The sequence below is a fragment of the Aquarana catesbeiana genome, linkage group LG03, assembly GCF_042186555.1.
Source record: "Aquarana catesbeiana isolate 2022-GZ linkage group LG03, ASM4218655v1, whole genome shotgun sequence".
Taxonomy (NCBI): Eukaryota; Metazoa; Chordata; class Amphibia; order Anura; family Ranidae; genus Aquarana; species Aquarana catesbeiana.
In genome coordinates, this window is record NC_133326.1 from 20,169,456 (window position 1) to 20,196,374 (window position 26,919).

The 26,919-nt window shown below is 43.1% G+C and overlaps 1 protein-coding gene and 1 long non-coding RNA gene across 4 annotated transcripts in view; one reads left to right on the forward strand and one right to left on the reverse strand.

The window, feature by feature from the left end:
- LOC141131262 (uncharacterized) overlaps positions 1–16,952 on the forward strand; it is a 44,062-nt gene extending 27,110 nt beyond the window's left edge. Inside the window, exons 2-3 of the long non-coding RNA XR_012242714.1 lie at positions 16,208–16,659; positions 16,779–16,952. This is a non-coding gene — a long non-coding RNA (uncharacterized lncRNA). The remainder of the gene's footprint in view (positions 1–16,207; positions 16,660–16,778) is intronic.
- The window catches only part of LRRK1 (leucine rich repeat kinase 1), a 261,637-nt gene that overhangs the window by 202,746 nt on the left and 31,972 nt on the right, over positions 1–26,919 (reverse strand). The gene's annotated exons all lie outside the window — the stretch shown is intronic.

Genomic DNA, 26,919 nt, shown 5'->3' on the forward strand with positions numbered 1-26,919 from the left:
ACCCCCACAACCACAGGGCAAGGGTTGTGGGGATGAGACCTTTGTCCCCATCAACATGGGGACAAGGTGCTTTGGGGTCAGACCCCTTCACCCTCCCGAGGACGAACCCACCTGTCCACTCCTTCTCCCTTTCTCTGCAGAAATAAGATTTTTTTTTCTTTTCTTTACGTCTTTTTTTTTTTTTTTTTATTGAAAGTCTGCCCCGCCTCCCCATACATGCCACTTGCCTTAAGCGAATGACACGCACTTTGCCCGCTGTGCCTCCCGGGATATGTACGTCACATATCCCAGGAGGCATAGCCTTTCATTAAAGAACAGGATGAGGGGGCAGGCCTATCAATGTGTCATTGAGAGGTCCGCCCGCTGAACCCGGAAGAGTCAGGGCCTCTCGATGACGTCAGAGAGAACATGGCTGTGCGAGACAGAGCTGTGGCCGGACATGCATGAGATGATTTGTAGACGCGATAACTTTTGCACAAAGCAATCAATATACGCTTAATTGCAATTTTTTTTTACCAAAAATATGTGGAAGAATACATGTCGGCCTAAACTGAAAAAGAAATTCGTTTTTTTAAGTTTTTTTTTTTTGGAAATGTATTATAGCAAAAAGTTAATATTGTTTTTTTTTTTCAAAAGTGTCAGTCTTTTTTTGTTTATAGGGCAAAAAATAAAAAACGCAGAGGTGATCAAATACCACCAAAAGAAAGCTCCATTTGTGGGAAAAAAAAGACATATATTTTGTTTTGGTACACTGACGCACGACTGCGCAATTGTCAGTTAAAGTGACGCAGTGCTGTATCGCAAAAAAATGGCCTGGTCATTAAGTGGGCAAATCCTTCCGATCCTTAAGTGGTTAAGGACTTCCTGGGAGGAGGACGAAATACAACCCTTCACCTTAGTCCAGCGGACACTATAATTATTTTATTACAGCAATAACAGCTTGGTTTTATTACGAATTACACATTTTACGGAGCATAAAGAACGCCAATGACAATCATTTATCCAGGCAAGGCATCTGGATTATAGGTCCGTAAAACAAAGATGAAAAAAGAAAAGCTGTGACAGAAGACTGTTCTTCGTGTATGTAAACACTATAACAAATATTCTTCTTTTTATGAAGAGGGCTTGTGGCATTTAAGTGAACTTTTGCATGGGAAACCAATCAACCAGCTAGTTTTGCAGATGGCAGTCTGTGTGTCCAAGGGTGAGCCACTTTTTTGTGTCATCTCAGGTTATATGTTTTCTACCCCTTGTTTTTGGATGTCCCAATGGTCAATATTTCAAGATCTCCACTGTCCTTCAACGAAAGGGAGAGGACTTATGCACTCAGTGGTTGGTCTGCAAGGGTCTATATTATTAAAGGAGAAGGCCAAAGCTATTTTGGCTGTACTTCTATGTATCACAGTAGTGTACTTCGTTCTGCACTCCTGTGACCGTTTATCAGCCGACAGCAGGCTAAAGTTCACTGTCAGCTGGCGTCAGACTCTGGAAAGATCCCAACTTTACAGTCATGCTCCACCCAGATGCCTGGAATGGCAGCTGGCTCACCCTCTCAGTGTGTTGCAGAGAGCCTTAGCAAATCTGTTCCCACCCCCTCCCCAGCCCCGCGCTCCAGTGAGCGCTGGAGGGGCACAGTAGAGAGCCGGAGACTGACAATCACCAGCTCTCGGGTCACTGAATACTGAGAACTGAGTGATCAGCGGCCTTTATTTGCTCAGTTCTCAGTGTTGAGGCAGCAGGGGACAGCTGCAGCTGGGGTTGGTGCTGCAGCCATCTAGAAGAGTATGATTTTTTTTTTTTCTATTTCAGAACTTCTCTTTTAAGCCTTTCACCCAGCCAGCAGGTTGATTAAAGATCGCACAGTGAAAGGGAGCAAAAATCCCAGGAAGCAGGAACTAATGTCCCATCTGGGAGTCTTTGGTCCTATCAACTTGGCTAAGCTGCCTGGAGCACATAGGCGGTTTGGCCCCAGTGGGGATGAGCTCTAGCACATTTAGATCCTATTTAGAGCCCACCCAAGCAATCCTGACAGGAAACTGTGATCACGTAGTGTGCTAAAGCATTCCCTGTCCCAAAACGTGATTACATGTGGACCATGGGAGATGCCTTGGTTGCTGATGATTGACAAAGTACAGATGACAGCAAGATTGACCACCAGCAGGGACCGCCCATAGGCTGTGCTTATTTTGTTTTGTACTTAGTGCCCTACTCATAGGTGTGCGCAGCCTATTGCATTAGGGTGTGCACCCTAAAGCTCAAACACACGTGTGTGTGTGCCTACATATATATCACATTGATCGCCCTGCCGTCACAGTGAAAGAGAAGTGCGTAAACACTTCTCTTATGGCAGAGCCAGTAAGAGGGAGATCTTTTTTATCTTCTTTCCGGCACACAGAGCCATAATGCTAATGCGCATGGGGTGATTAGGGTGTGCCTAGGCACCCCCGGCATTCATCAACGTAAAATCCTGAAATTTGTCTGGGGTTCCACCAGACCCAGAATCAACAAACAGGTTCTATACACCCGTAAGATCAATGGTGGCCTCTCGGTTCCCAATCCCCAAGCCTACTATACAGCAGCGAACATAGCCCCATTATCTCACCTCCATGAGCAACATCAAATGCCGTTATGGGCCACAATGGATTTAGTTGACTCTTACCCGATTCCGGTTGCCTCCCTGCCCTGGTTCCCTCACGAACACCGTACTGACATGCTTGGGCCTTGCCTGGCACATTCCCTCCGCTTGTGGGACTCGATTAAATACTTGGCGGGCCTGATTTCTCCTGATCTTCCCTTACTTCACCTGCTCCATTGCCCTTTGTTTCCACCAGGCCATGATAACCCACAACAGTTCTCTTGGTGGACTAATAAAGTTTTTTTTTTTATATCCATTCTTTATTCACCCCACTAGGATAATTGCATTAGATGCGCTATGCTCCTTACATGATATTCCACTCTGTGAACATTATAGCTACCTACAGCTTTGCCACTTTCTACAACAGCTCATCAAGTCCCGACCTACTCCATACATCTTGACCCCTTTTGAAAGCCTTTGTAGATCTCGGCCTCAATCTTCAGGCTTAATTTCTTTAGCCTACGCAGCAATCATCTGCTCTAAAAAAAACACTGATCAAACCTTACCACCTCCAGTGGGAGACAGAACTGGGGAGGCAGCTGGATCCGGAGGACTGGCGGGTCATGGCTATCGCTTTGTCCAAATGCTCCAAAAACGTTCTCATTTTGGAGAATGCATATAAAATACTATACACATGGTACTATACCCCGGCTAGACTGGCTCGTTTCATTCCAACTTATTCTCCTCTTTGCTTCAGGGGATGCTCTCAAGAGGGTACCATGTCACACATCTGGTGGACATGTCCAAGAGCATGCAGATTATGGGTCAGAGTCTATGCCCTTGTCCGCACCTTATTTCATACCAATCTGAAGAGGGACCCTCATGAGGCTCTCCTATGTAAACCAATTATAGGACTACTTCGTCTGGAACGCCGCATCTGTCTACTGCAACTAAACTGACTATAGCAAGAGCCTGGAAGACACCCATACTTAGCTTTGAGGCTGTTAAACATAGTATGAACGACATTATGGTAAACTAAAAACGGAAGGACATACTTTCAGACACTCATGATAAATTCCTTAGGATCTGGTAGCCTTGGGTCACCTACATACGATCTACTAGATTTGATTCTATGCTCCTATTGATCTAATATCTGTGTGCCCTCCACCCCGCAGATCCCTCTTTCCTTCTTACTCCCTCAATCGTTCTCCTGGTCTGTCACCCCTCTCCTTCCTTTTCTTTCTCCTTTTTTTTTCCCACTTATTCTTTTTACATATCCTTCTATCTCATCAGGCCACCAGGTTTGAGCCTGGCTGACATGCTCACATGGTTAATTTTCAGCATTGTTATATTGTATACCCTCAATATTATCTCTTTAGAATAGGTGGTTTGATAATACGCTGCATGCAAAAAATCATGAGGGCGTTTTCTATCTACACTCTAAGCAGGGCCTTCCAGGATACTGTAGCTCTAGGAGGGGATACTTATCCCCCAATCGTTCTACCTTATGGACCTGAACATATCAATGCACTCCTTTTTATTTGTCTTACTTCTGCTCGCGGTATTTTATGTTTACCTCCTATGTGACCATAGATGTGATGAGCTGTTCTGTTGAAATGATTACTAAAAAAACCCCTTTGTACAAGAAAAAGTATTCATACCCCTTGACATTTTCCACATTTTCTCATGTTGCAACCAAAAACGTAAATGTATTTTATTGGGATTTTATATGATAGACCAACACAAAGTGGCACATAATTTGAAGTGGAAGGAAAATGATAAATGGTTTTCAACATTTTTTTACAAAAATAAATATCTGAAAGCATTTGTATTTGTATTCAGCCACCCTGAGTCTGTCGAGCTCTGTTAGACTGGATGGAGCGTGCCTGAACAGCAATTTTCAAGTCTCGCCACAGATTCTCAATTGGATTTAGGTCTGGACTTTGACTGGGCCATTCTAACACATGAATATGCTTTGATCTAAACCATTCCGTTGTAGCTCTGGCTGTATGTTTAGGGTCGTTGTCCTGCTGGAAGGTGAACCTCCGCCCCAGTCTCAAGTCTTTTGCAGACTCTAACAGGTTTTCTTCTAAGATTGCCCTGTATTTGGCTCCATCCATCTTCCCATCAACTCTGACCAGCTTCCCTGTCCCTGCTGAAGAGAAGTATCCCCACAACATGATGCTGCCACCACCATGTTTCACGGTGGGGATGATGTGTTCAGGGTGATGTGCAGTGTTAGTTTTCCACCACACATAGCCTTTTGCTTTTAGGCCAAAAAGTTCAATTTTGGTCTCATCTGACCAGAGCACCTTCTTCCACATGTTTGCTGTGTCCTCCACATGGCTTCTCGCAAACTGCAAACAGGACTTCTTATGGCTTTCTTTCAACAATGGGAAGAAAACACATGAGCCAATCTGAGTGTATCATTTTGTAATTTAATAAAGCAATTCATGCAGAAATTTACTCACAACCCCCCACATCCTGGAAGTGACATCAGGATCTCTCATCCGTGCGTTCCACAGCCCCAGAAAGCGCCGGAATCCACCGGCTCCGCCCCCCAGAGGCTATAGCCGCACAGGACTCTCTGCATACGCCACTCCACGGATGGGAATATCCTGTAATGCTACATGCCTTTTTGTACTTCACCTTTGTGAGTAAATTTCTGGATGAATAAATTTATTAAAATTACAAACGCTACACTCAGATTGGCGCATGTGTTTTCTTCCCAGCTTACTTTAAGTTGCTTCTTGCTTGCTCATAGAGCTGCCACAGAGTGTCTAGTCCACAGATCCTATGGACTTTATGGACATTCCTTTGTTTTTATTTTATTAGTTATTGGTTTTTACAGCATGCCTGTGACACTTTGGCCTCCACTTTGCGCCAATCTCTCACCACTTGTGTTTCTTTCAACAATGACTTTCTTCATGACACTCTTCCATAAAGGCCAGATTTGTGGAGAGCACAACTAATAGTTTTTCTCCCACCTGAGCTGTGGATCTCTGCAGCTCCTCCAGACTTACCATGGACCTCTTGGCTGCTTCTCTGATGAATGTTCTCCTTGCCCGGCCTGTCAGTTTAGGTGGACGGCCATTTTTTTGGTAGGTTTGCAGTTGTGCCATACACTTTCCATTTGCGGATGATGGATTGAACAGAGCTCCGTGAGATGTTTTAAACTTGGGATTTTTTTTTATAACCTAACCCAGCTTTAAACATCTCCACAGCTTTATCCCTGACCTGTCTGGTGTGTTCCTTGGCCTTCATGATGCAGTTTGTTCACTAAGGTCCTCTAACAAACCTCTGAGGGCTTCACAGAACAGCTGTATTTATACTGAGATTAAATTACACACAGGTGGACTCTATTTACTAATTAGGTGACTTCTGAAGGCCATTGGTTCCACTAGATTTTAGTTAGGGGTATCAGAGTAAAGGGGGCTGAATACAAATGCACGCCACACTTTTCACATATTTATTTGTAAAAACATTTTGAAAACCATTTATCATTTTCCTTCCACTTCACAGTTATGTGCCACTTTGTGTTGGTCTATAAATAAAATAAAATCCCAATAAAATACATTTACGTTTTTGGTTGCAACATGACAAAATGTGGAAAATGTCAAGGGTTATGAATACTTTTTCAAGGCACTGTACATTATACTCAATTCTTCCTGAGTCATTGACCCAGAACAAACATACTTCCTCATTGCACGTTTTCTTTAGCATGGACTGACAGACTTGTTAAAAATAAGTTTTGTTAAATATGAGAAGTTCTGTATGTACAAGTGTTCATTTACAGATGACAAAAAGCTCAATTCACCAAGATACAGCAATGCCATTTACCATTGTTTTCAGAAATAGGAATGACAAAAAAAAGTGTTTGTACTTTCAGCAATAAAATGGAAACCCCCTTCACTGTGAGTGGAAACTGAGAACTCTGCTTGTAGCCCACAGAACAGAAATTTCAAAAATAAAATCTGCAAAATCGGCCATAGGACACAGCAACGCTTCACTCTGTGCACATCAAAGGTCAGATCTGAGAAAAAAAAAACACAATTTCACCTGCTTTCCAAGACCAATGCCACATTGCAATGGACAAGTTGACCATCTCCAAGCCCTCGTTACGTCAAACCAATACAAAAATAGGCTTTGGCCAAATGGACCTTAAAGCCTTAACCACTGGACCTCCCCAGAAGTATTACCCCCCCCCCTTCCTGACCAGGCCATTTTTTGCCATACGGCACTGCGTTATCTTTAACTGACAATTGCGTGTTTTTGCAACGTTGTACCCAAATTACATTTATGTCATTTTTTCCCACAAATAGAGCTTTCTTTTTGTGGTATTTGATCACCTCTGCTTTTTTTTTTTTTTCTTTGTGCACTATAAAAAAAAAAAGGAGCAACAATTTGGAAAAAAACAAACAAAATGTTTTACTTTCTGCTATGAAACATAAAAAAAAAAAATTCTTCATAAATTTTGGCCAATAAGTATTCAGCTACATATTTTTGATAAATAAATCCCAATAAGCATACAGTAGAGCTGCACGATTCTGGCTAAAACGAGAATCACAATTTTTTTGCTTAGAAGATAGATCGCGAGTCTCTCACGATTCTCGCGGCGTAACAGCATCTTTCACATTAAAACAAACAAAAAAAAATTGGGCTAACTTTACTGTTTTGTTTTTTTTTTTTAATTAATTGAAGTGTATTTTTTCCCAAAAAATTGCATTTGAAAGCCCGCTGGGCAAATACAGTGTGACATAAAATATTGCAGCAATAACCATTTTATTCCCTAGGGTCTCTCCTAAAATATATATAAAATGTTTGGGGGTTCCAAGTAATTTTGTAGCAAAAAATATTGCTTTTAACTTAAGAAACAAATGTCAGAAAAAGATTTAGATTTTAAGTGGTTAAACTTCCTGAAGCATTTACAGGTTGTTGAAAACTTTGCAAACTGCAGATTATTTTTTATTTACACAGAAGTTCTATCCCTTTGATCTAAGAAGGAAGCTTAGTTACAATGTTTCAAGTTAAAAGACTTGGTGGATGCTTTCTTTTGACAGCTGAGTGAGCAGATAAGTCTCTCCACTTGTTTATATGAAAGAATCGGCAACCTCTGCAGGAGAGATTGTCAGGGGAGGTGAATCGAGATCACGATTTTTTAACGATTAATTTTGCAGCTCTAGCATACAGTAAAACCTTGGTTTGAGAGAGTTTTGCAGGACAAATAAAATTTTTTAATACATTTTGACTTGATATACAAGTAGAGTCATGTCACAACTAGGGATGGGCCGAACACCCTCCGGTTCGGTTCGCACCAGAACATACCAAACAGGCAAAAAATTCGGCAGAACACGCGAACACCGTTAAAGTCTATGGGACACGAACATGAAAAATCAAAAGTGCTAATTTTAAAGGCTTATATGCAAGTTATTGTCATAAAAAGTGTTTGAGGACCCGGGTCCTGCCCCAGGGGACATGGATTAATGCAAAAAAAATTTTTTTTAAACGGACGTTTTTTCGGGAGCAGTGATTTTTTTAATGCTTAAAGTGAAACAATAAAAATGAAATATTCCTTTAAATATCGTGCCTGGGGGTGTCTATAGTATGCCTGTAAAGTGGCACATTTTTCCCGTGTTTACAACAGTACCACAGCAAAATGACATTTCTAAAGGAAAAATTTTCATTTAAAACTGATCGCGGCTGTAATGAATTGTCGGGTCTCGGCAAGATGTATAAAAATTATTGAAAAAAAGAGCATGAGATTCCCCCCCCCCAGGCCATTACCAGGCCCTTTGGGTCTGGTATGAATATTAAGGGGAAACCCGAACCAAAATAAAAAAAAAAAAAAAAATTGCGTGGGGGTCCCCCTAAAATCTATACCAGGTCCTTCGGGTCTGATATGGAAATTTAGACACCCCCCAGGCACAATATTTAAAAGGAAAATTTCATCTTTATTGTTTCACTTTAAGCATTAAAATAAAAAAATAAAAAAAAAAAATCACTGCTCCCGAAAAAACTGACTTTTAAAAAAAAAAAAAATTTCATTGATACATGTCCCCTGGGGCAGGACCCAGGTCCCCAAACACTTTTTATGACAATAACTTGCATATAAGCCTTTAAAATTAGCACTTCTGATTCTTCCTGTTCGTGTCCCATAAACTTTAACGGTGATCTGGTGACTATCGAATTTGCCCCGAACACCGCATATTGTTCGGTGTTCACAGAACATCCGAACAACCAAAGTTCGGCCCCAACTTATGCTCGGGCCGAATCGTTTGCCCATCCCTAGTCACAACTATGTATAACAGAGAAGAGAGGCTCTACTGCAGGGTAGTCTTCCCGGTGACGATTGCAGACTGACAGCGGTGAGAGCCGGCGGTGCGGAGGATGGTCTATGTGGACGGCTTTACCCCGGATGCCTGCATAATTAGATGTGCCTCTTTTAATCATCCATATGAGTTGTTAAATGTACCTTCATTAAATGTAACCATATTACTACACTTAGAGGCACCTCTCTTCTCTTTTATACTCTGGAGCTCCTGCTGGATTTTGCTTCGAATCCCCTTGTGGAGGCTTCCATTTGTGGATGGACATTTTATGGTTACACAACCTATCACATTGCTGTAATCTTTTTATATGGACTATAAACTGAAGGACCTATGAATAAATGTTTGTGGAACGAATCATCTGAGTTTCCATTATTTCTTATGGGGAAATGCGCTTTGATATACAAGTGCTTTGGATTACAAGCATGTTTCTGGAACAAATTATGCTCGCAATCCAAGGTTTTACTGTATATTGATTGTTTTACACGAACGTTATAGCATCTACAAACTATGGGACAAATTTATGGAATTTTTATTTAATAATTTTTTTGTATACTAGTAATGGTGGCGATCAGCAACTTATAGCGGGACTGCGATTTTGCGGCAAACAAACACTAACTGACACTTTGTGGGAATCAATGACACTAATAAAAGTGATGATCAGTGCTAAAAATATGCACTGTCACTATACTAATGACACTGGCTGAGAAGGGGTTAAACATCTAGGGCGATCCAAGGGTTAAATGTGTGCCTAACCAGTGTTTTTGTGTACACAGTGTGCTGCTTTCACTAGGAGAAGAGATGGATTCTAGTCCCTGCTTTGCAAGAACACAGGATCGATCCCTTCCCCCCTGTCAGAACTGAGATATGCCTTGTTTACATAAGCATACTGTATGTCAATTCTCTGTGTATTGCCAATGTTCAGTGGGTGCCGAAGGACATCGAGTGTCCGGCAACCGCAGATCGGCTTCTGCTGTCAATCACAGCAGAAGCAGTGCGCCCCCTGCAGGCAGGAGTGCAGGGTCACGTATTTGATGGACACTCTTTTTTTTTGAATTTCATATTTTTTTTACTAGATCACTACAGTGGATATTTGATTTTTTGTTGATTTATCACATTGGTTATATGTTAAGCATATATATATTATTCAGTTTTCTATTGACTTTAGCGCTACACTGTATTTCTCTGTTCTGTTTGGACTTTGTGTTATCAGTTTTTTTTCACATATTTTTTGGTTTAGCGCAGTAATTACCCTCAATTTTCCTGGCCACACACATAGACAGATTCCTCCATCCACGCTACACAGCGCAGATTGACAAATTTTCCGCTGCAGCTACTGTATTTTTTACAGTCAGCCTTGCCAACTGTTAAAATATTCAAACAGCGGCTGCATCCATTCTGTATATATCTGCCTCACCTAATATTTACATCTACTATGGGCAAACGCTGGCTGTTCTGAACCGGTAAAGCTCTGACACTTCCAGGTAGGCCAATAGGAATGTGTGTGAAGTGGGGCAGGGCAACAATATTCACTTCCGGACCAGCGATGTACCAAAACGTCGCTGGACTTCGGGTGGTTATACTGGGAGGATACCGTTTTTTTTCAGAGCTGGCGGTCAGCTCTCTCTCCAGATACCGTTTTTTTTCAGAGCTGGACAGCTCTCTTGCAAAAGCAATCCTAGCAGCTAACTAGCTGCTGAATTGCTTTTATAAGCAGCAGGCGGGGAAGCCCCTCCCACCCCCCCCCTCCTGCAGCCTTCCACAACTTTCTCGGGCTCTCCCGTCCCACCGGCCCGGATCAGCTTTGAACGGCTCTCCAAGTAATTTTCTAGCAAAAGAATACTGATTGTTACACGGAAACATCCGGACTGGAAGTGGATATAAAAGAACCTAAAGCAGGGTTTCATAGAACCCTAGGGTTCCTCCGGGGGTTGCTAGGGGTTCCGTGAGCAATGAACAATTTCTGCCACTCAGATAAAATCCCACTGACACCATTGATCTTTTCAGTTATCTGTAAGGGGGGAATTCTTCCCAATGACCACAAGTGTATGGAGCATTCCTCCCACTGACCATCACACTAATGTATCACGAGTTGTAGATACTGTACAGTCATTTTTAGCAGGGGTTTCCCGAGACCGGAAAGTTATTTCAAGAGTTCCTCTGTGTTTAAAAGGTTGAAGAAGGCGGACCTTTAGAAATGAGATGAAAGGTTTAGCACGGGGAAACACTTTCTGAAAGATAAAAAGTGCATTTTATATAAAACTATATAGATCAGACCAAAATGAGGGACAAATGAGGAGGAAAGAGGGACAGAGGGACATTGCTCCAAATCAGGGACAGTCCCTCGAAATCAGGGACAGTTTGGAGCTATGTGGTGCCATCTAATTGCTGGGTGTCCCTCCTGGCATATTAGTGCACTCGGGAGGAACAAGTGCAGCTTTCAGCCCCACTGCCTGAAGTCCGTGGCAGGCTGTAGCTGAACAGGGCTGAACGCTGTACCCACATCCTATGCATTCCGGGACGAACGCATTGAAAGCAGGTCCTCTGTGCCCCAGGCATTTGATCCCTGAAAGTAGGAGGGGCCCTAATTGCAGGTACCATTCGGAATAGAGTTCAGCCTCTAGACTCTGACAGGCTGCAGGCAGATGAGCTGGATGTTGGCTCTGTCCCTCCTCAGTGCACTAATTACACCAGGAGGGACACCCAACAGTTTGACAGCCACAATTTAAATCACTAGTAAAAAAAGGCTTGATCTAAATCAACTCTATTTAAATCCTAATTTTTAAAGAGCAACTGTCATCTCTGTCCCGCGGCGGCTCCTCCTCTGACCCGCCGTTGGCTCCTCCTCCTGACCCGCTGTTGACTCACCGACAGTCCCATTCACTTTAATGGGACGGCTGGTGATGTGGCAGAGACACAACAAGGTGAGGGACGTGGCGGCAGCAGGTGAGTGGATGTCCGCTAACAGGCGCTGCCATGATGGATCTAAAATGACAGGTGCTCTTTAAATGTAAGGACTTATTCTTGCTGGTAGTTAGAATCTTTGCAAACAAAATGAAGGTTTCCTATTTAGAGTAATAAGCTGTCAGGTTAGTAAAACAGCGATATCAGAAGCGATTCAATCATACAGTTTGTAGTGTACATAGATGGGATAAAGGAATATTCTTGAACTTTGTTTTATCACATGGTTACTGTGAAATTGTGTGAATGAATCAATGCAGTGCAAGTTATCTCAGCTTGGATTCATTGAATAATTTTACCAAAAATGTAAACTATTGCAGAATATACAGCCTCATGCTACATAACTAAACTCCATTTCATGCTGAATAAATTAAATAATTAATGTATCTTAAAATAGAAAACTAAGTATAGATTTTTACTCCAAAAGCATTTTAGTAAAATAAATTTGATAAAAATCAAACAAATCGATTTAAATACAAAAAATTAGATTTTTTTGATTTTTTTTTTTTTTTAAACATTGATATTTCTTTACTCTGTCCATCCACTATGACACCAAGTCCAATTTATAGTCCTCTAGGTGACTGCCTAATTCACCTGTGCCGAGAAATGGCAAACATAACCGAACAGTAAGCAAGCAAGCACTGCAAGGCATGCCCTAGTGGACACAAGTGTAATTAGCAATCCTATGACCACAGCAAAGCATGCAGACATGTCTGGCTGACTGTCAGATCTTACAGTAATGTATCCTGCATCAGGCAAGACAGGGATAGATCCATTTTAGAATCAAGAACAAACCAAATTATTACAAGGGAATGCATCTAATGGTTATAGATTGCTTCTTCCAGGAGCTTCTCCTATGAATTATTAATGCCCAGAGAGGCCGGGAACTGTGAACTGCTCATCACATTCAAGGTTAAAGTAGATCTAATCCCAATCACAAAAATCTCATAGAAACTTAAAAGAGAAGTGTGGGTTTAAGTAAAAAAAAAAAAAAAAAAAAGAGGATACTGTGGTTCTGGTGGGACCACAGGCAGTGCCTGATCCACCACCTGCAGATACTCCCCTAAGTGGATGCTGCTTCTGTCCCCTGCCGGTTCTAAGACTGAGAACTGAGCGATCAAAGACAGCTGATCACTCAGTTCCCAGTCTTCAGGCTGCAGAGAGCTGGTGACTGTCAGTCGCCGGCTCTCTGTTCTGCCCTTCCAGCGCTCACTGGAGTGCCTGGCTGTGGAGGGGAGGGGCTTGTACAGGTTCTCAGCGGCTCACTGAGAGGCTGCGCCAGCTGCCGGTTCGGGCAACTGGGTGGATCCCGACCATATAGCCAGGATCTTTTCAAAGCCTGGAACGGCTTTAGCTGGCTGTTGGCTGAAAACAGATCACAGGAGTGCAGAAGGAATTGCACTCTTGTGATCTATAGGGGAAAGCACTGCCAAAAAAGCTTTGGCCATACTTTTTAACCACTTGCCGACCAGCCGCCGTCATTATACTGCGGATTATACTATCGTAGCTGTACGTCGGTCCCCTTAAGCAGGATAGCAGCGGGGGTGCCGATGCTCGTGACCGGTGGTCGCGATGACCGCCGGCCACGAGCGACTGTGGGAACGAGAGACAGAACAGGGATGTGTGTGTGTGTAAACACACATCCCAGTTCTGTGAGGAGAGGAGAGAGAGATCGTGAGTTCCTACGAGTTGGGAACCACGATCTCTCATCTCCTATAGTCAGTCCCATCCCCCACAGTTAGAACAAACACCTAGGGAACACGCTTAACCCCTTGATCGCCCCCTAGCATTAACCCCTTCCCTGCCAGTGACATTTATACAGTAATCAGTGCGTTTTTATAGCACTGATCGCTGTATAATTGTCAATCGACCAAAAAATGTGTCAGAAGTGTCCGATGTGTCCGCCATAATGTCGCAGTCTTGATAAAAATCGCAGATCGCCGTTATTACTAGTAAAAAAAAAAAAAAAAAATAATAATAAAAATGCCATAAATCTATCCCCTATTTTGTAGACGCTATAACTTTTGCGCAAACCAATCAATATACGCTTATTGCGATTTTTATTACCAAAAATACGTAGAAGAATACATATCGGCCTAAACTGAGGAAAAAAAATTTGCTTTTTAAAAAAAAAAAAAAAATGAGGCTATTTATTAGAGCAAAAAGTATTTTTATAGGATGCATTAAGGTGAAAAAACACGAGCCTTTACAACCCCTTTAATACATCATCACTTGAATAAAGTTTTCTTTTTTTACTTTAAGTACCGATTCAGACTAGGGCAGGCTTCAAAGTCGTCCGACTCTGAAGACGCCTCGCACAAGTAGTACAGGAACCTTTTTCTAAGTCTGAGTGACCCGTTGGAACGGTTCTATTGCACCCCATGGAGCGTGACTTGTCAGTCGGCTAAGTCGCCCGACGGGGTCACCCCAGTGTGAACCGGCACTTAGTTGTCAATATTGTTCGTATAAGTGTGAACCATCACAGTAATCATAAACATAGAATAAAACTGAGTTTGTCAACTTTACAAATGTCTGAGAGGCTGCGCCAGCTCACATTTAAAATGTATATAAAACATGTAAAATGTTAGGCCCCTTTTACACAAAGGATCCGATCAGGTCTGCCTGTCAGTTTTTTAGGTGGACCCGATCAGACTCTCTATTCACCTCTATTGACCGGCGGGTGTAAACTAGAGCTGCCCGATTCTGGCCAAAATGAGAATCACGATTTTTTTTTGCTTAGAAGATAGATCACGATTCTCTCATGGTTCTCGCGGCGTAACATCATCTTTCACATTAAAACAAAAAAAAATTGGGCTAACTTTACGGTTTCTTTTTTTTTTTTTTATTCATTGAAGTGTATTTTTTCCCCAAAAATTGCGTTTGAAAAACCGCTGGGCAAGTACAGTGCGACATAAAATATTGCAGCAATTGACATTTTATTCCCTAGGGTCTCTGCTAAAATATATATAATGTTTGGGGGTTCCAACTAATTTTCTAGCAAATAATATTGATTTTACCTTAACCGCTTCCCGACTGCCTCACGCAGATATACTGCGGCAAAAGGGCACGTCTGTTGCAGAGTTTGCGGATTCTTTCATATAACAAGTAGAGCAACTTTTCTGCTCACTCAGCTGTGGAAGGAAAACATCCGGGCAGTCTGCCAAGTTTTTAAAAAGAAACATTGTATAACTCTTCCTTCTTAGATCAAAGGGAACTTCTGTGTGTAAAGAAAAAAATCCAGGCAGTCTGCCAAGTTTTTAAACAAACGTGTAAATGCAGGAAGTTTAACCACTTAAAGCGGAGTTCCACACAAAAATGGAACTTCCGCTTTTTCGGAACCCTCCCCCCCCCTCCGGTGTCACATTTGGCACCTTTCAGGGGGGAGGGGGGTGCAGATACCTGTCTAAGACAGGTATTTGCACCCACTTCCGGTATAGACTCCCATGGGAGTCTATGCCTCTTCCTGTCCCTCCGCGCCGTCTCCTGGGAACACACAGCTCCCAGGAGAGAGCGGGGACCACTTGGGACACGCAGCGCGACTCGCGCATGCGCAGTAGGGAACCGGGAAGTGAAGCTGCAATGCTTCACTTCCCGATTCCCTCACCTAGGATGGCGGCGGCAGCTGCCGAGAACTGAGCGGGTTCTCGGCGTCCCCTGCCGACATCGCTGGACCCCGGGACAGGTAAGTGGCCATGTATTAAAAGTCAGCAGCTGCAGTATTTGTAGCTGCTGGCTTTTAATATTTTTTTTTTTTTTTTTGCGGTGTGGGTGGACCCCCGCTTTAAAGTCTAAATCTTTTTCTGACACTTGTTTCTTAAGTTAAAATCAATATTTTTTGCTAGAAAATTACTTGGAACCCCCAAACATTATATATATTTTAGCAGAGACCCTAGGGAATAAAATGTTAAATTGCTGCAATATTTTATGTCGCACTGTATTTGCCCAGCTGTCTTTCAAACGCAATTTTTTGTGAAAAAATACACTTCAATGAATAAAAAAATTTAAAAAAGAAAACGAAACAGTAAAGTTAGCCCAATTTTTTTTGTTTTAATGTGAAAGATGATGTTACGCCGCGAGAATCGTGAGAGAATCGTGATCTATCTTCTAAGCAAAAAAATTGTGATTCTCATTTTAGCCAGAATCGTGCAGCTCTAACTCTGATTGCACAAACAGTATTCACTAAGGTATGTTTGGACTCTACGAGCCTCTGATTGGTTAACCTTTTATTTTGTATATTAAAGTTCATGTCGGTTGAAGGGTGAATCCCGCTGACATGAACTGTTTTGGAAATTGATCGGTTATTATAAGATGCCTTTTTTTTTTTTTTTTTTTAATCTTTGTATAGATTTGTTTTTAAGTCTCTAACGAGCAAGCCTGAAGAGCGACATTCCTGTGCACACCCTCGGCTGATGTTTTTCCCTGCTCTATCCTGTTTGTGGGTTCTATGGAGGTAGGACGTGTTGTCACGGATATTCATGAAATTGTGTTGCTTTCTCTTTAATTGGCCCATGTCTGTTAAAAGGAGGAATCCTTCAGACATGGAGCAGTTTAATATTAATTGCTGAATCAAACACCTCCCCTACCTTTTTATTAGATCGCACACCAAGGAGAGATTTTAGGAACACTGAAGGGCGATATCCACTCATGCGCTATCTTTCGGTGCCACAGTGAGGGAGGGACTTGTGTGGATGATTGGGGGACCCACCCGGTACAACATTGTCCTTGAGACATAGGTGTGGTCTGTTCACGATGCTAGCGCCTCAGTCCAGCAGTGAATTCTCATGATGATCGTTCTGGGTATGCTTTTTATGCAATTACTATGCTGTATCTTCCTATATTTGAAGCAACTGGTTTAAATTACTAAAAATTACTATTTATACTGTTACTGATTAATGTATTTGATTTTTATTGTACAGTGTGATCCCTTCCTGACAAATGCCCCCTGACAAAGAGACGTATTCTGTCCTGAAACGCGTCGGGCCGTCTGGACTTATATGGGAATTCATCACCATTGTCATCATTGTTTTTATTGGTTTGAAAATTCATTTTTGTATACATGTACACATTGTTGAATAAACCATATTGTATTTTATTTGTATTTAGTTGCCGTTAAAGTCCCAGTTATTGGGGGGGGGGGGTATCTCCTTTTCTATCGCCCCATGTAAAAGGGGCCTTAAGCCTGGTACACACTATTCATTTTTTTTTTGTTCAACCCAGTGGGCTGATCAAAAAAACAAAAAGCTTGAAAAACAAAGAGCTTGGGAGGAGCCGCTGTACTAACTGTGCAATGTTAGTACAGCACTATCCTCCGCTGAGGTATTGTGTTCTGAGAGGAGGCGGCCCCCCCACCACCAGAACACACCAGTCATCGCCCTCAGCCATTGGCTGAGAGCGCTGATCGGATGCCGATCGGCAGACTTTTTTCGGTCACGCCCCTTTGCTGTACACGCGGGCCGAATGTCAGCTGGTTTCTATTGAACAGGCCGATGACACCCGATATTCAGCCCGCGTGTACGGCCCTTTAGGAGAGCCAGACAGTCTCAGGTGACCCTAATCAATATAATCCACCAGCATGAAAAAAAAAAAAACTGATTCTGTCGACAACACAATTTGTAATCTTATGTAATTGAAGGTATACGGCATTGCTATGGGTAGAATATAGTGCAACTGAGCATGTGCACAAAGAAATGTCAGTTTAGAGACACTGGAAAATAAAAATAAAATCAATTTTATAAGTACAGTGGAACCTCGGATTACGAGCATAATCCGTTCCAGGAGAGTGCTCGTAATCCAAAGTACTCGCATATCAAAGCAAGTTTCCCCATTGAAGTCAATGGAAACGAAAATAATTTGTTCCGCATTGACTTCAATGGCATGCAATACTGCATGCGGCCAGAGGCGGGGGGGGGGCGCCAGAGAGCCTCGGAAACAGCCGGAAAGGCTCGGGAACGTAGTATTTTCGAGCATTTCAGTTCGGCTCCGGCGCCCCCCCCCCCACCTCAGGCCAAACGCGGTACTGCACACCGCTTTGGCCTGAATCCTGCTCGTTTTGCGAGACAACACTCACAAACCGAGTTAGGATTTTTCAAAATACAGTGCTTGTATTGTGAAACGCTCGTTAACTGCATTGTTCGCAATCCGAGGTTCCACTGTATATGCTTACTCTGATGGCTCAAGCATGTACAGTACGAGTCTACAATACTGACACCTTCTGAGTTTTTCAGGCAAGCGACAGCGTCTACAGCCCTCTGGAAAGTGATCCACTTTTCAGAGGATGGTAGAGCAGAGGTCGCCAGGCATTCAGGAGGCAATCCTACCACCTTATGAATGGAGCAGGTTTTTTTTTTTTTTTTAATCCCAAGCAGGATTTTATATTGAAATACCACACCACAGCATGAGCCAAGGGTCATGGGCAGGGCTGCGGAACTCTCTCATTGCCCTTAACCTCCCTGGCGGTCTGATTATGTCAGATTTTTGATGCTGAAAGCGGTACAATTGTTTTGCATGGAAATTTGGCGTTTTTTAATGTAGGCCTGTAATTCTTAGGAATAACACACTTAAATCTGTCCAAAACAAGAGTCTAGTAGACATCCCGGGTTATGATAAATTTTGAAACACAAAATCATAAATTATAATATAATAAATAATTATCAAGAATATTAATATAATAAAATGTATTCAATAATGTAATCAACTCAAAAACACTGAAATGTGCTCAGTCGCAGAATTGTCGCTGCCGTCACTTTCAGTGTTTGATGACAAATTTCCCCACAAATCGCTATCGCTCAATTCGGCAAGTGTTCTAATTCACTATCGCCGTTTTCTAGTTGGTCTAAAACCACTTTTGACGTAAAGGGATTTTTTTGGTTGCTATGGACAATCTCCAGTCTCCAGGCAGAAAGAACAGTATATATAATATAAAACTGCACGCAGGGCACTGGACAAAGCAATAGGGACAAAAGGGATGTGAAATAATTTGATACAATAATGTAATCTGTAAGATGACAGTGTACTGTATGCGTTATGTTTTTTGCACTTTTTGAATTTCCCGGCGAGCTCAGTCCCCGTGCGTCACGCCGCTCACAGGGAACAGAGCCCAGCATACAGAGCATCGGGCGGGAGACACAGCCGCTGCGCACAGCAGGGGGGGGGGGGGGGATTGCAGGATCCAGGGGACAAGGTAAGTAACTTTCCCTGGATACTGCGGTGCGATCCCGAGTGTGGCTCGGGGGTTAATGCTCTTGGTATGGAAAATTCACCCCGAGCCACACTCGGGAATACCGCTATAAGAAGGTTAATGGGTGCAATATCACTGCCAGTGCCACTTACAGAACTCTGCAAACCAAGTTAAAATTGTCCATCTGCAAGGATAGAACTTAGGCGTGGTTGTCAGGGCAATAAAACTGTGGACTCATCTGCTTGTTTTTACAGCCCCCTGGCCACCCACGTGACAAGAGCCGCCTTACCTCTCCACCTCATCCAATCAGAGAACTCTTTGCATTCATTCAAACAATACAAAGCATTCTCTGAATAGTGCTCATGAGGAGTAACCAAAGTCCTGTGTTCATAATGCAGCAGGGCAGCTGCTCAGCACAGGACCTGGAAGCTAGTGGAGATCACTGGGGTAGTGGTGTCTATTGAGTAATTTCCAGCTTCTAGAGCAGAGTTGCTCAACCAGAGTTCCACGAAAAGTCCCCAGGGGTGCCGCTGTCAATCACAGGCAATCACAGGCAGCTAGCAAGTAGATCAGGTCTCTGCTCAGCTGACACATGCAGAGTAGTATGGAAAGCGGCAGTAATGAGAACTCTTGTGGCAGGCTGCTCCCTGCCAGCTCCTCTCCCTCCCGTCTATCCCAGGTGATGGTATGCGACATCACCTGGAATGGATGAGAGGGAAGGAGGGGCCGGAGGGGAACAGCGTGCCCATGTAATATGCCCAGCTGTGCCCCATAATGTGCTCTGCTGACCCCCTGTAATGTGCCCTGCCGTGCCCCCCCCTGCGATGTGTCCTGCCGTGCCCCATAATGTGCCCTGCCCCCTGTAATTTGCCCAGCTGTGCCCCATAATGTGCCCCCATGTAATATGACCTGCTGTGCCCCATAATGTGCCCCCATGTAATATGACCTGCTGTGCCCCATAATGTACTCTCCTGCCCCCATGTAATGTTCCTTGCTGTGCCCCATAATGTGCCATGCAGCCTTCCATGTAATGTGCCCCGCTGTGATGTGTCCTGCTGTGACCTATAATCTGCCATGCTGCCCGCCCCCCCCCCCCCCCCATGTAATGTGCCCTACTGTGCCCCATGAAATGTGCCCTGCTGTACCCCCCCCCCCAGTAATGTGCTCTGGTGTACCCCCATGTAATGTGCCCTGCTGCCCCATATGGAGTGTGCCCTCCTGACCCCCTGTGCTCTGCCCTTCTGACCGCTATACTTTGCCATGCTTCCCCCCCCTGTTCTCTGCCCTCCTGCCCCCCCGAATTGAGCATATGTGCAGAAAGGTGCAAGCACAGGTTTCACATTTAATAGGTAAGTTTTAATATTTTATTTTTTAATGCCGTTTATAAAAATTATTGTTAAATTAACAGCTCGCTGAGCACACCAATGTTCTGTGAGCTGTAGATGTGAACGTTATTTCAGGGGTTCCCCGAGATCTCAAACTTGTTGCCAAGGCTTCCTAAGGTAAAAAGGTTGAGAAACACTGTTCTAAAGGGATCCCACAGGATATATATATATATATATATATATATATATACATACATACATACATACATACATACACACACACACACACACACATATATATATATACACACATAGATGATATATATATATATATATATAGATATATATATATATCTATATATATATATATATATACACACACATACACACACACATAAATACATATATATATATATATATATATATATATATATATACACACACATACATACATACATATTATATATATATATATATATATATATATATATATATATATATATATATATATATATATATATATATATATATATATATATAAAAAATCTATATTTTTTTTTCAGGGGGAACTTGGTGGAACTCAGTTCCACCACCTCTGGCTCAGACCCTTTGGTCCCTGCTCACCACAATCACTTGTAAACACAGAAGTCTGGTTTCTGTGTTTACAAGTGACAGCTCTGCACTCTGTATGTAATGCAATCCTGGTATTTAATGCTCCTTTAAGACCCTCCTACTGTTTTCGTGAAATTTGACTGAACACACCCACTATTTGATGTGATTTGGAGGGTGAGTGTAGGGGGAGGGGTTTTGTGGGGCCGTGGTTAAGTTCCAGCACCTATTGTTTGAGAAAAAAAAAAAAATTATAATATATATATATATATATATATATATATATATATATATATATATATATATATATATATATATACACTGGTCCTAGCTGGATCAATATAACTATGTATAAATATCCATATCAGGAATTCCTTTTTTTTTTTTTTTCAAAGAAGAGGTGCCTGCACGGTAAGCAATGGTTATGTACTCTGTAGACTTCATTCATCGTCAGTCTATATAAAAAACGTTTGGTTCAGCTTGTGAAGGGATAGGAGTGAAAATGTGAAACATTATTTCTTTTCATATTTCTCATATATACATTTTTCATATACCGTATGTATTTTCTGTAGACCTTTATCATGTTTACAGTAGATATTCATCCTCAGCTTATGTAAAAAAAGGAGTGGCTGTGTATACATGGGACACAGGAATGTCAATGTCACCCGGAGTAAAAGGTAATGTATGTTTTAAAACGCAGTACAAGAAAATCTAAGGCCAAAAAACAGCAAATGTATTCCTCTAATAGATTGCATTTATTTTAAGAATCAAAAATAGATTAATAGATTCTTAAATTTAGTAAAGTTAGACTGCCTGGGCCAAATTATTTTCCCAGATGCAAGTTTTACACCTCAGACCAGTGGTGGTGAAATTGAAAATTGCAGAGGACCTCAGGTATGCCCCTGACACTTCATGAGGGCCGCACAATAACACTGCGTTTCATGCACTGAGGGGCATTGCATCAAATTAGACAGACCCTTTACACTGAATAGGCTGTAATGCACATGAGCCCCCAAAAATGTGGCTGCACCATACATAAATGCACACTAAAAAGAAAGTGGGAGATAAATAAGCCTCATCATTGGTGTCAGTGGTCACAATCAAAACCCTTAGCATTGGTGTTAGTGGCCGCGTCAATAACCTCAGCTTTGGTAACAGCACCCAGCACTGGTGTCACTTGCTGCAACATTTGTGTTAGTGGCTTCAATAAAACTCCCCCACCCGCAAGGTACCATGGAATATGTAGCCCTTAGAAATGGAGGAGAAGCTGCAAAGCACGCAGGGAATGCAGGAAGTTGTGGAAAGAGATGGCCCATAGACAGGCAGCACTTCGGTGTTTCAGAACATTGATGTCTGTCTGAATACTGCACATTGGTAGAGAGGTTGTAGGTGCTGGTCATTTAATAGTGTGACTGGTCATGGGTTCAGGGAAAGGTAGAACAGACCATATGTGATTTTGGGGAGAAGTAGAGCAGGTCAGTCATCAGTTTGCAGAGAAGTAGAGCAGGTCAGTCATGAGTTTGGGGAGAGGTAGAGCAGGTCAATCTTGAGTTCCGAAAGAGCTAGAGCAGGTCAATCATGAGTTCAGAGAGAGGTACAGCAGGTCAATCATGAGTTCAGAGAGAGGTACAGCAGGTCAATCATGAGTTCAGAGAGAGGTACAGCAGGTCAATCATGAGTTCAGAGAGAGGTACAGCAGGTCAATCATGAGTTAAGAGAGAGGTAGAACAGGTTGGTCATAAGTTTGCAGAGAAGTAGAGAAGGTCAGTCATGAGTTCGGAGCGAGGTAGAACAGGTCAATCATGAGTTCAGAGAGAGGTACAGCAGGTCAATCATGAGTTAAGAGAGAGGTAGAATAGGTTGGTCATAAGTTTGCAGAGAAGTAGAGAAGGTCAGTCATGAGTTCGGAGCGAGGTAGAACAGGTCGATTATGATTTTGGGGAGGGGTAGAGCAGGTCAATTATGAGTTCGGAGAGGGGTAGAGCAGGTCGATTACGAGTTCAGAGAGAGGTAGAGCAGGTCAATCATGAGTTCAAGGAGAAAGGTAGAACGGGTCAATCCTAAGTTCGGAGAGAGGTAGAACAGGTCAATCATAAGTTCACAAAGAAGTAGGGCGAGTTAGTTAGGAGTTCGGGGAGAGGTAGAGCAGGTCAGTCATAAGTTATGTGTACATCATTACTTTACATCACTTTAAAGATGATTTTAGGACAGGAGTGCCCAACCGCTGGCCGGCGGGCTACATGTGGCCCGCGGCGCCCTTCGACGTGGCCCGCCACATCTTGCTCCGAGATCGAGGGTCAGCAAGCCCAGATCGCGTGTTCCCGACCTGCCATCTCCGAGCATCAGCGCGAAGAATGGAGCCGCCGCTAGAGGAAGCAGAGCCAATGCTTCCTGTATAGCGCCGTCTCCTTCACATGCGGAGCACTACCAAATGTACTCCGCCTGTGACAGGAAGCATCGGCTCTGCTCTGTTCTGAAGCCACACGCTTCTGTCACACTAATGCACGGGAACCCGCAATCTCGGACAGCAGCAAGCAGTGCCAGAGCCAGCAGTACCAGTCACCAGTACCAGCCACCAGTACCACAGTACTAGTACCCGCCAGCAGTATCAGTACCCACCAGCAGTACCAGTGCCCACCAGCAGTACCAGTACCGACCAGAAGTACCAGTACCCGCCAGCAGAACCAGCCAGCAGTACCCACCAATAGTACCAGTACCCACCAGCAGTACAAGCACCCGCCAGCAGTATCAGTACTCACCAGCAGTACCAGTACCCACCAGCAGTACCAGTACCCGCCAGCAGTACCAGTACCCGCCAGCAGTGCCAGTACCCGCTAGCAGTACCAGTACCCGCCGGCAGTACAAACCAGCAGTACGAGCCAGTGGTATCTGCCAGCAGTACCAGCAGGCAGTACCCAACAGTAGTACCAGCCAGCAGTACCAGCACCTGTCCATAGTACCCAACAGTAGTACCAGCCCTGGAGGACAGCCAGCAGCAGCCACCAGTTATAACCACCTGGGGACACCAGCAACCAGCTGCAGGAATCCTGAGGGAGAAGTGAAGATCAAGGTCAGTTGAGATGCAGGTAAACCACTGTGCATCAGTGTGAAAGCAGCCTTAGGCCCTTTTCACATGATCGGTCTAATCGGGTCTGCTAGTCTGATTTTCAGGCGGACCCAATCGGACCCTCCATTCACCTCTATAGAGCAGCAGATGTAAAAGGACTCGTGTCTGCTTACACCCGCCTATCTGCAATCCGATCTTAAAAAAACAGAAGGGGATCTGTCCTCTTCTGTCTGGGCAGATCAGAGGGCCCTTAGGGTAGAGCAGGCTGCATCTGTGTCTGCTCTACATATGCAGAGTGGACACAGACCTGCCATCCACCCGCTACGCTCATTGTGGCCCGCGACCTGTTACCAAGTCGTTAAAGTGGCCCCCGCTCCTCAAAAGGTTGGGCATCCCTGCTTTAGGAAATATGAGTATCCCAATATAGTTAAGCTAGAAGAAGTGCAAAAACAGCACATAGACACTTCAATTTATACTTTCCATTGTACTTAAATGGAAAATCTGAGGGCTTGCTGTGTACTGCAGAGAGTATGATGCTACATGGGGGCATTGCTAGACCATAGCGCCCAGAGATTATGACCCAGGTCTTACTTTTAATATAAAGATAATACATTTTATACATTATACAGTTTTTTGAACATTGTATAAATTATCTACTTTTAAATCCATCTTTTCACCATAAAATAGGTGGATGGGTTTCTGTAGTCCTCAGAGATAACAAGGAGTAATTTTGTCATCATAAAGTCACATTACAGTATTTAGTAGGGGGTCGACAGATTATCAGAGTGGCCGTTTATTGGGTGCCAATGTTCACATTTTTCAAATAAATCGTATCGGTCACTGATATTATCGATGTTACAGACATTACCGATATTGGTCAGTCCCCCCCCCCACCCCCTGCTCGCTGCAGTCTCTGTCAAGCTCTGTCAGCGGTGCGGCAGGCAGCAGAGAGATGACATCATCTCTCATTGCCGGCTTCGCATCACCCTTGTTCCACCCCTACAGCAGAGCCACGAAGGTTGCTCTTGACAGAGCTGCAGCCGTGGGTGAGCAGAGAGATCGTTACATCATCTCTCACGCCCGCATGTGAAAGTTTACCTGCTCGGACGCTGCCAAGGAGAGGCTGCCAGAAGTATTGTAAGTGGTGACAAGCTGCATATGGGTGGCAGGAAACAGTGGCAAGTGACATGCTGCATCTGGTGGCAGGTGACGGTGATGTACAGAATAGCGGCACCTGATATCGGCCGAAAAATCTGTATCGGCCCTGAAAAAACAATATCGGTCGACCCCTAGATTTTTAGACCAATTCATTTTTGTTTAGTTAAAGCTGAACTCCAAGCAAAAAAAAAAATAAAAATAAAAATGTTCTCCCATACAGTAGGGCTGTGCCTGCACTGCAGGGGTCAACTGCTGGTTTTTGTCTAGGTGACTAGAGAACGGAGATATACTTACCTAATCATCTGATCTTCCCTGGCCAAGACTGGTTCCTGGGGCTCCTGCCTTCCCGCGGTCTAGCAGTCTTGTGGGGTGGATTGTTCCTCACATCACCACGCCCATAGACCTGCTCTGGATGTGAGGACATCGACAGCTCGGCAGCAATCCACCGCTGGATCGTGGGGGAGCGCCGTTTGCAGGTGGAGCAGAGGATGGGGGGAGATTAAGCTTTCTTCAATCCCCTGGACAAAAACGAGCAACTGACCTGAGCAGTGTGAGCACAGCCCCACTGCGTAGGAGAACTTTTTTTTTTTCCCGGAGTTGGGCTTTAAAAAGATAATATTAGACTTAGTAGAGTGGAGTCTCTATAGGGTGGATAACTAGAGACCCAAATACTGTATATCACAAACGGAAGTGAGGGGGGGGGGGTAACACATCCCAAAATGCATACCAAAATACCCTTGATATACCCGGTACACATGTGAACCATTACATCTACATCTGATTTTTTGTGAGTTGGACCTGGTCGATAAACACCACGGTTACTTCTCTTTTATTGCATATTCTTCAATACATGTAGTTGCATTCTCTTATATTGTTATTCTGTCTATTCAGAATGATCGCTGTGACTCCTCCATCCAACTGAAGAAGCGGCATTCCACGAAACATGTCAAGGAAGTTTGGTTACTCCCCATAGTTCCCAATATGGCATTACTAGTGTGGGTTTCTGTATATCGTTTGGTTCTTATGCATTATATATCGTATTATATATCGTATACAGTATATCCACTGCGAAATGGAGGCTAAATAAGTGATGTGTGATTTTTACAAGTTTTGTTTATAAAATGTTAAATAAATATTTGATGCTTTTTAAATTACTGCCTTGTGACTCCTTGGAGTGCCAATAAAGTTAATCTATTTTGATATATTAAAGACTTTGATTTGAAACATCATGGTATCCTCCCAGCCCCTCAACATTTTAATCTGGGTGCCCAGAGGTGCCTCTGGTCTATCAGGACCCTGGAAACGCCCCTGTTCCTAAAGTTTGATAAATCCGGCCTATATACAACCACTGGCAATCAGTATGGAATCACCACTGTTGGAAAATGTTCATTTAATTGTTAAACTGTGTAAAAAAAGAAAAAAAACTAATTGCAGAAATGCCTCAAAACTATTTTCATATAAAACATTCCAACCTTCTGGCTTTAAGAAACAGTTAAAAAAAGAAAAAAAAAAAAAAAAAAAAAAAAAAAGAAAACTGTAGTCAGTTGCAACTGTTTTTGCAGATCAAGCAGAGGGAAAAAAATATTATGGAATCACCGTGTACTTTGCAGTCCTAAAACAAACATCTGCATCCTGATGATCTTTAGCCCACTGTAACCTTGTTTTTTTCTGTATAGGTGTTAAAGAGGAGTTCCACCCAGGGGGTCCTTAAAAAAAAAAAA